The following is a 9,646-nucleotide window of genomic DNA, read 5'->3' as shown; positions in this document are numbered from 1 at the left end:
CTATAACTAGCCTAGCCTTGTACCTTGTATGTGATGTGTGCTCTTCTTGCTTGATTCTATAGACCCACTTGTTCTTCAGAACTTTCTTGCCCTTAGGCAACTTCACCAACTCATAAGTATGATTCATATGCAAGGAATCCATCTAAAAACACGTAGGAATTCATGTGCAAGGGAATCCATCTAAAAACACTCAGGAACTTTCTTGCTCCACTCCTTGTTCTGATTTTTCATTGCCTCTAAAAAATACTCAGGTTCTGAACCATCAGGCAATAACACCACATATTGATCTGACCCGTACCTAGTGGAAGGAACACGGTTTCTGCTACACTGTCTAAGTGGAGATATGCTATGATGTTGGTGCTTCCTGCTGATCATGATCATTTTTTTTAGCATTTTCATACCCTTGCTGCTGGGGAGTATCTTCATCACCTGCAACACCATGTGCATCATCTTGTACATCTTCTGCATCATTCTCTTCAGCTTCATGGTGAGATGAATCTACATGACCTAGGTCAGAATCATTTCTGTCTTGCTGCTGTCTCTGAGGAGGAACACCCACCGAAATTGACTCCCGAACCTTATCCTTTGTCTTCACAATATCCTCAATTATTTGTTCTTCAACAAAGACAACACCACGACTTGTCACAATCTTTCTTGATATTCAATGATACAACTTGTAACTGAACAGATATCCTCCATATCTAAGAAATATGCACTGCCATGTCTTTGAATCAAGCTTTGACCTTTCATCTCGAGGGATATGAACAAATGCCTTACACCCAAAAAAAATTCAGGTGCTCATATGAGACTTCCTTGTCATAAAAGACCATGCTTAGAATGTCTCCTTGCGATGGATAACTTGGTGAGAGATTTATAACATAAATTGCATTCGACAAAGCTTCACCCCAATAATGTTTAGACAACTTTGCACTAGATAACATGCATATAATATCTCCACAATTGTCCTGTTCATCCTCTCAGCAAGACCATTCAATTGCAATGTCTTCGGAGGAGTAAATTGGTGTCTAATTCCCTGCTCATTGCAATAGGCATCAAATGGGCCAATATACTCCCCCCATTATCCGTGCAAAGACAGTTAATCTTGTTCTCAGTTTCTCTCTCAACTGAGACTTGGAATTTCTTGAAAACACTTAGTACTTGATCTTTGGTCTTCAATACATGGACCCAATTTTTTTAGAAGTCATCAATAAATGTGACAAAGTACTTTTCTCCACCCATTGACCTCACCTATATTTTACAAACATTTGTACGACGTCCAACACCTCGGGCTTCTTGTAAGGAGGCTGACTCTTGAATGCAACTATGTATTATTTCCCTGCTAGACAATCTGAACATTACTTGATGGTAACAACTTTCAACAAGTTTTTCTTCACTAGCACTTTCATCCCATTCTCACTCATGTGCCAAAGTCTCTTGTGCCATAAAGCACAAACACCTTCTTTCTTCAATTCATTGGCACAATCAGCAGAAAGCTTAGCATGAACATGATACAAAATTGAAACCATGTTACCTTTATCAACAATCATATTTCCTTTAGTGAGCTTGTAGTGTGCATTTCCAAATCTGCTCAAGTACCCATCTTCATCAATAAATCCCACCGAGATAATGTTGAGTGATAGGGCCCCAACATGCCTCACCGACTTGAGGACTAGTGTCGTATCATTTTTAGTGATTTGTGATCTATCATTGTTTCCCATCTTCACACCAAAATCGCCCAATGTATAGTTTGTGAATATCTCTCCATGAGATGTAGCATGTATGGTAGCACCGTTGTCTGGTATTTAATTCATCTCATCATTATCTACCGTTGTCTGGTATTTAATTCATCTCATCATTATCTACAAGGCTAATGGTATCTCCTCAACAGTGGAACCAATGTTGCCACCATGCTCTTCATGCATGAGAAACATGATCTCCTCTACTGTAGTAATTCTTTCCTCACTATCACTATCATTTTTTCCCCTAAACTTGCTTCTTTTTTCTTTCTTTTTATCCTTATTCCATTGTTCACATTGCCGCTTGATGTGGCCCTTCCCATGGCAGCGATGGCACAAAGTTAGTTTACTTGCCTTTTGGTTTGCTTCTACTTCTTTATTCACCCTTACTGAGACTTCTACTCTTGCTTCTCCCCTGTGACTGAGTCACCAACACCTCTGTGTGTGAGCAGAGCTGTCCTTATCACGAATTTTTCTAGACTCTTCATTTTGCACCTTGGTCTTCACAAGGTTCCAAGTGATAACACAATTAGGTGTTGAATTTCACACGGTAACCTTAAAGGTCTCCCAAGTGTCCGATAATGAGCCAAGTAGCAGCAAGGCTCTCACTTCATCTTTAAATATTTCCCCCATTGAAGATAGCTAATTTATAATGTCCTGAATTCTTTAACATGATCTGCAATTGGAGTGCCCTCCTTGTACCTCAAACACATCAATTTCTTGATCTAGAACATCTTGTTGGTGCCTTCTTTGCGAGCATACAACTTGTCCAATTTTTACCATAAGGTGTGTGCATGTGTCCCATCAATGATGTGGTTCCAAGCATTGTCATTGAACCACCATCGAATGAACCCAAAATCTTGTAGATACAATACCTTTCACTGATCTTCCTTCATATCCTCAGGCATCATAGTGGAGAACACCAACTTCCAGCATTCCTTCACATACAACAAATCCTTCATCTTGCTCTTCCAGTCTTGGTAATTTTATCATTCAATGATATCATTCTATTGGTATCCACTTCCATCTTTCACACGAGCAAATGCACTCAGCTCAAAACAAACATTGCCCTAAAACTTGAGTACAAACTGAACCTCAGCTCTGATACCACTTTGTTATGTCAACAGAGCACAACAGAGAGGATAATAAACAATCTCACAGCCCCACTATGCCTCTGTTAAATAGATAAACCTCGAGGATAGCTTCAACCACTATATACGCAACGGAAAAACAAACACAAGAACGTGCACAAATGACACAAAGATTTACGTGGAAAGCCTCCTCAACGCGAGGGGGAACATCATGGGTGTGGACCAACCGGTCCACGCAAGCTTCACTATGAGCAACTTTTGCACAAAGTCTTCTCTAGAACATCTAGAGATTACAACACACTTGAGCTTGTTGTCCATCAGCAACAACAACAACCACAAGAGGTAAGATACAACAAAGAAGAGATATCACAGTTTCTGTCCTCTTCGATAATCAACAAACTGCTCTTAAACCATAGATCCAATCAGCAAAAAAATTGGTAGACATGCAGATATATGAAGATATATGAGTTCCCAACATATTGATCGAAAACCAGCTCAATCGGACACTGTCTACATGCCCAAACTATTTGTCTCCCAAAACTACTCTATGCTGAAACTGCAGCAGTCTAAACTGACTTAACCCCTCGCAAATCTGATTCTCCACTGACCCAAATCTCAAACCAGCTAACCAAATAGAACTACTCAAAGTAAGGAACAAGCTCATCTAGTTTGGATCCAATCCAAGAATGTTTGAGCCTCCAAACACCAGCTTGAAGACAGACCAGTCAGAACTCAGAAATCTGGACAGAAAACACCTTTCCTTCTTCATCTCTTCTCACTTGGTTGTGGTGTTCTAGTGTGTTATCTCACCTTCGCACAGAAGGAGCCACGTTCTGGATTGCTTCTTGCTCTCACACTTTTTCTCCAAAGGTGGCTAGGATTTTCTTCTTATCTACCTCTCAAAGAGGCAACACATCCATTGAATGCGAACGTCGATCAATGGTTGATATGTGCTGAACTTCTTGGGCTGATGTTGGTTCACCAAAACATTTCCATGTTGAGGGATATGTCCCTTGCCTTAACTAAAAAGGGCACCACAGTTGCTGGCATCGATGAACTCTGAAAATATTGCGGCCGCGCTCCTTCCAAAGGTGTCAGAAAACATAGATCAACAAGGAAACCTCATTATTTTGCTGATCACTTGGCTTGCCTCGCCAAACTTTCATCCACCTGTTGTTGATCTAGGTGGAGATAGAAGCAAGTCCGACTTCCTGAGGGTATAATGGTTGAAACTGAGCCCATACCTCCTTGGCAACGGGGCACATTAGCAAAATGTGTGCCATGGTCTCGAAATCCTGATCACAAATGCAACATCGCGTGGCAGGCCTCTCACTCGTATCCGTTTCACGGTCTAGTTCCTGTTTTGAAGCATGAGTTAGAAGAAAAATCTAACCTTGCATTCTGCTCTAATTTGCCACACCTCCTCCAAATGAGGCCGCTTAATTCTTCCAAAGGACTGCATGGCGTCAGCGGAGGCCACCGAGTACTACCCATCCGCGGTGATGTTCCAGGCGATAGTGTCTGTGCTGTTGGTCTGGTTTGTTGATTGGATGCAAGTCCATAGTTCCCACCCACCAGCGTCCGCTACGACTGCCGGCGTCCGCTGCCACTGTTGTCGCTCCTCGGCCGCTGATCCTAGCGTGAACGTCGCCGCCCACCTCCATTGCCACCGTGCCTACACCCAGCTAAGCCACCAGCCCACCATCCCCTCCATTTCGGTCACAATCGCCTAGGAACCACCAATATCCCCAAGTGATAGGGAATGCCGGCATCATAGAAACCACATATTAAATAAAAGATGTGTGCATCGCTTTGATGCAGAGGGATGGAGCTTCCCTATTTTGAAAAATGTGGAAACCTCGGACGGCATGCCGCTGACGTTGCCGTGGTAGGAGACGTGGCTCTCTGGGCTAGATGTTGGCGAGCCCGAGTAGTCGAGCACGTGGTCCAAGAAAAAGTGTACTGGAAGTCTATGCTACTGTCCACTCAACTCATAGTCATGCATATGTGGACGCTGCTCGAGGTCAAGAGGCTACATGCGAGGACTAGGGCAGGAGCTTCATATCTCACTTCTATTCGCCCCGCTTTAGGGTTTTGTACTTGGATACCTTGTTGATGATACCTTGCTGGCCGGCTTGGCTGGATCCGAGGGGGATCAAACTTATGAGTGTCATGGCTGTGTGTGAGAGTTGTATCAGAACTTGTTGGTGTGATCCATCCTTTTATTTATAAAGCTGGGCCAAGGGCCTTCTGTTTAAAAAAAAAGAGTATACGCGATTTCATACCGCTGACATCATTGTTATTTCTTGGCAGGCATTTTTATGGATGCATGGAGACTTGGTAAGCTATCTGCAGCCTATGTATTTCAGGCACACTTTGGATTCACTAATTTAATTACTCAGACTCTAATATTACGTTGAATGACAAAAATTCAGGTGAAGTTAAATGCATTCTCCAGAAATGAAGCAATTCCGTTTGCTGAGACATGCAATAAGTTCCCCATCCTTGTGGAGATCATGGTGCCGGCATGGTGTCTCCAGGAGGAGATGCCGCGCGCCGGCGTGGACGTCGTTCTAGTGTTTGGCATAAACAGGACCGTGTCTTCAAGGTCGACTGTGAATGATATCAAGGAGGCCATGGCGATCGCTATCGACAAGCTCGGACAGAACGACCGGCTCTCAATTGTATTGTTGGGTACCCATTCGCAGCGCCTAATGGAGCTGACGTACATGTCCAAGCAAGGTCGAGATGTTGCCAGGCTGAAGATCAAGGGGCTGGTCGCCGAGCATGCGAAAAATGTGGGCACCGGTTTGTTAGAGGGAGCTCAGGTTAGCTTGTTTTCGAAACATAGCACCCAACATTAATTTATCATACGGAGTATGATTTTGCTGCTTCTAATTGTATTCCTCTTGTGTTGATTTCTACATGGACATAGATTCTGAGGGGGCGTGAAGTGGAGAAGGGCAACAGCCGCGTAGGCTGCATCATGTTTCTGTCGCATGGCGATGACGAGGCAATCCTCACGCAGGAAATTAGCTCTGAATTCCCAGTGCACACCTTTGGTCTGCAGGGCCATGACCCGGAGGTGATGAAGTACATTGCGGACAAGACCTCCGGCACCTACTCCTTCTTGAACCAGCTTGACATGCACGAGATGAAGGATGCATTGGAGCTATTCCTCACCAGCATCAGGAAGGTCACCGCAACGACGGTCAAGATCACCCTCGAAGCTCGCGAGGGTGTCACTATATCATCGATCGAGTCCGGCGGCTACAGTAACCATGTCAGCTCCGACAAACGATCTGGTGAGATATACACCCACGACATCTACGCCGGCGAACGGAAGAACTTCCTCGTCTACGTGGATGTCGCGGAGGGCGAGGAGAATCTCATGACCATTGGCTGCCAGTACCAGAGCCTTGACATGAGCAGGGAGCTTGCGGCCACGGACGTGTCTGTCTTGCGACCAAGGCAGGAATGCTCGGCCGGCGAGTTAGTCATCCACCGTGAGGTGGCACTGGAGCTCGCTCGGATCCGGCTTGTCAAGGGCTTGTCGGCCTTGATCGCGCATGGTCGGCGCCTGACCCTTTACGACATGGAACAATTGTGGGACGACAGGGTGAGTTTGTCCATGGAGGGTCACGGAACACACAGCGAAACCCTGTCAGACCTCGGCAAGGACATGGCTGAAATAACCAAGTACACGTCCTATCAGTATAGGAACCCTAAGAAGGTGCCTTACATACAGTCGTGGCTGAGTTCCCACAAGTGGCAGCGTGCAACCACCAAGGGCTCATGCACTGACTCTAATGCTTTCAACCTAGCGCAACTCAGTATCTCCGGGCAGCATGAAGATCATCCAAATTAAGTAGTCTAGGCACGAATGCTAAATCATACCGTTTATCAATTGTATTCCGTTTTTTTAATCTTAGAGCTTAATCAACGCAAAGAACCAATATATTCTAGGCAGTATACTGTTATATTTATATTGTTGTAAAAATAATAACTACTCTCTATGTTCTAAATTAATTAACTCAACTTTATTTAGATACATGTATACGGTATATCTATATAAGTTTTAATTAATGTCTAGATACAGGACATGGCGTTTTTGATCCCGAGCTCAAATGAGCTCGTTTTCTGGTCCTCACGTTTTCTCTGGGCATGTGGGCCAGTTAGGCCATTTTAGAGCTGATACGACACACAGAAAATGGGGGAACAGGATGATGCATGTATGCTACAGAGGACTTCGGTGGAGCAATTTGACGGGGAATCACGTGTGCCGTGTGCGGGTGGTACAGACCGGCAGTACAACATCTGTACTTCCACCATTTCAGTTGAGAGACTAAACATGCTTATCCCTTACCAAATAATCTGTGTAATGATCTTGGGAAAAAAATCAGGACAAACTATTTGTCTTCCATCGACCATTAACATAGTGTTTGAAAAATTAGTTAGTCCTAACTCCAAATCTAGAGCACGCACGGCAGCATTCACCATTTATACACAATTCTGGCTTCCAAGCCTTCATCCGATCATGTCTGGATCGACCAAGAAAACGGACCGAGGAATCAATAAATGACCAAGAATTAATCAGTAGAGGACCGGGCTGACGCGGAGTGAGAACGAGCACGGCCTTGACCACCACAAACAAGAGAATCAGCACCAGACCGCCCGCCATATATCCTGGACATACGATCTGACATAAGAACAGGGTGGATATATTCTGGATCCATGGTCACCGGCCGCCGCGTCGCTGCAGGGTGTTGTTGTGGCCTCGCTAACGCCAGCGACAACAAATCGAATTTTCCTTGTGTCGATTTGGAGACCAGCCGAGAGGGCACCGGATCTGAACCACACCGATGAAACATGAACAGGGCTGTTTGAACAGCGAATGGTTTGCTGTAGTACTGCTCAAGCAATTTACCTTGTTGGTCTAACATTCACCTGCTCACAAACGGTCCAAGACGTTTACCATATGCTGGTCCTTTCGTGCATACTACCTCCGCTTTAAGGAATAAGGCGTCCTCGTTTTACGAGCTTTTTGTTTGACCAAGAATTAGTTGAAGTAGATAAAGAGTGTTTGTATGAAATTAATATCATTAAAAAGTGTTTTTCAATACGAATCCAACGATACTAATTACATATAATATAATCAAGATTTTGTTGCTTAATTTTTATAGCAAAGTTCTGATTTTAAACAGCGCTGGCGCCTTATTTCTCGAAATTCGGAGGTAAGTACATCTAGACCTGCACGAGACAGCGGTGCCTGCAACATTTAGTGCAGGACAGTGGTGGGCCATACACTCTGCAGAACTATTTCTAAAAAATGCCATACGAAATGGAATACATCATAGGACCACGAATCCTAATGAGAATGAACTGTTAGGATACCCAGAGCAGCTGAGCTCGGGATCAAAACGAATTTCCGCTAGATACATGCACATCTAAAAAAAAATGAGTCTATTTTTTTTAGCAAACATGCAACTTTTATTAATTATTATTAATCAATCAAGATTACATCATCCACCAGTTGTGGATATACGAACAGGGGTCGTTCATCTAACCATGCATTAGTTTCATAAATCATAATCCTCTATTGATCTAGCTAAGACATCTGCCACCTCAGGATGATGGAAAATCCGTGCCGACCCAAGCCCTGCCATGATAGTTTGGCACTTATCTAAGAAAGCCAGTCCTATAATCCTGAGTGGTCGGTTTCTCGCAGCTTGTTGGGTAGAGAACGAAGGAGTGATTGATGTCACCACGGCATAAGCTCAAGCCGTGCGTGATGGACTTCGACTCGCTGAAAGAATCGTATGTAACCATATTGTGGTCGGATCTGATTCCTTGGAGGTGGTGAATGCAAAACCGAGTCAACTAATTTAGAACAGGGAATACCATGTTGGTTGTCTGCTATTAAAATGGATATTTAAACGGAAACCTGTAGTATCTGATGGGTGTTATGAGCTCAACGGTGTATATTTATATGCACGTACAAAGTTTTGGAAATGGTTGCATATCATCAAGAGCTGGTTTCTTCTTCGGAAAAAAAATGGGTAACTGATCCTCGGCCCTCTGCATCAAGCCATGCATCTAGCCTTTTTTTTTATTTAAATTGCATAATCCAACATCTAACACGGAATGAAAACCCAAATCAGTGCCCTCGTGACAGTAATTCCACTAGGCAGACCCTACAGTAGAAGACATCAAAGCATCTTCTAGGCTAAGCCTTCGAGAAGGAAAAGGCCGCACATGCGCTGATGAGGAGGGATCCAACCACTCGATACCAAAATGTTATGTTGTAGATCGCGAAAGCTTTAGCTGCATTCAATATCAATGTGTTCTTTGAGAAAGAAAATAAAAGAATCTAGGTAGAACTTCACTGACTAGCACCGTGAGCATCATCCTCTCTGGGTGCAAGAAGTCGTTTGTGCTCGAAGCACCGCTAGGTGATGCCCCTGGTGATGAGGTGACTCGGCAGAACTCAATGTCTATGAGTCACGCAGTGATGACTATATCATAGTTAATTGTGGCATCATGTATTTGTTGGAGCCTAAGCTCCAAAAGCGCTTTGGAAGTCATGGGGCCTATAAAGTGATCGAAGAGATGAAAACTATGTTTCGGGCTTAAGATCATAGGACATAGGCATCCCCAATGGGCCTGCCATAGAAGGTACCTGGGTGACTCGATACGTCCAAAACGTATCTACTTTCCCGAACACTTTTGCTATTGTTTTGCCTCTAATTTGTGTATTTTGGATGCAACTAACACGGACTAACGCCGTTTTCAGCAGAACTGTTCGGGTGTCTCGTTTTT

The sequence above is a fragment of the Lolium rigidum genome, chromosome 4 (genome assembly GCF_022539505.1).
Source record: "Lolium rigidum isolate FL_2022 chromosome 4, APGP_CSIRO_Lrig_0.1, whole genome shotgun sequence".
Taxonomy (NCBI): domain Eukaryota; kingdom Viridiplantae; phylum Streptophyta; class Magnoliopsida; order Poales; family Poaceae; genus Lolium; species Lolium rigidum.
Note: the sequence above shows the minus strand (reverse complement) of the source record.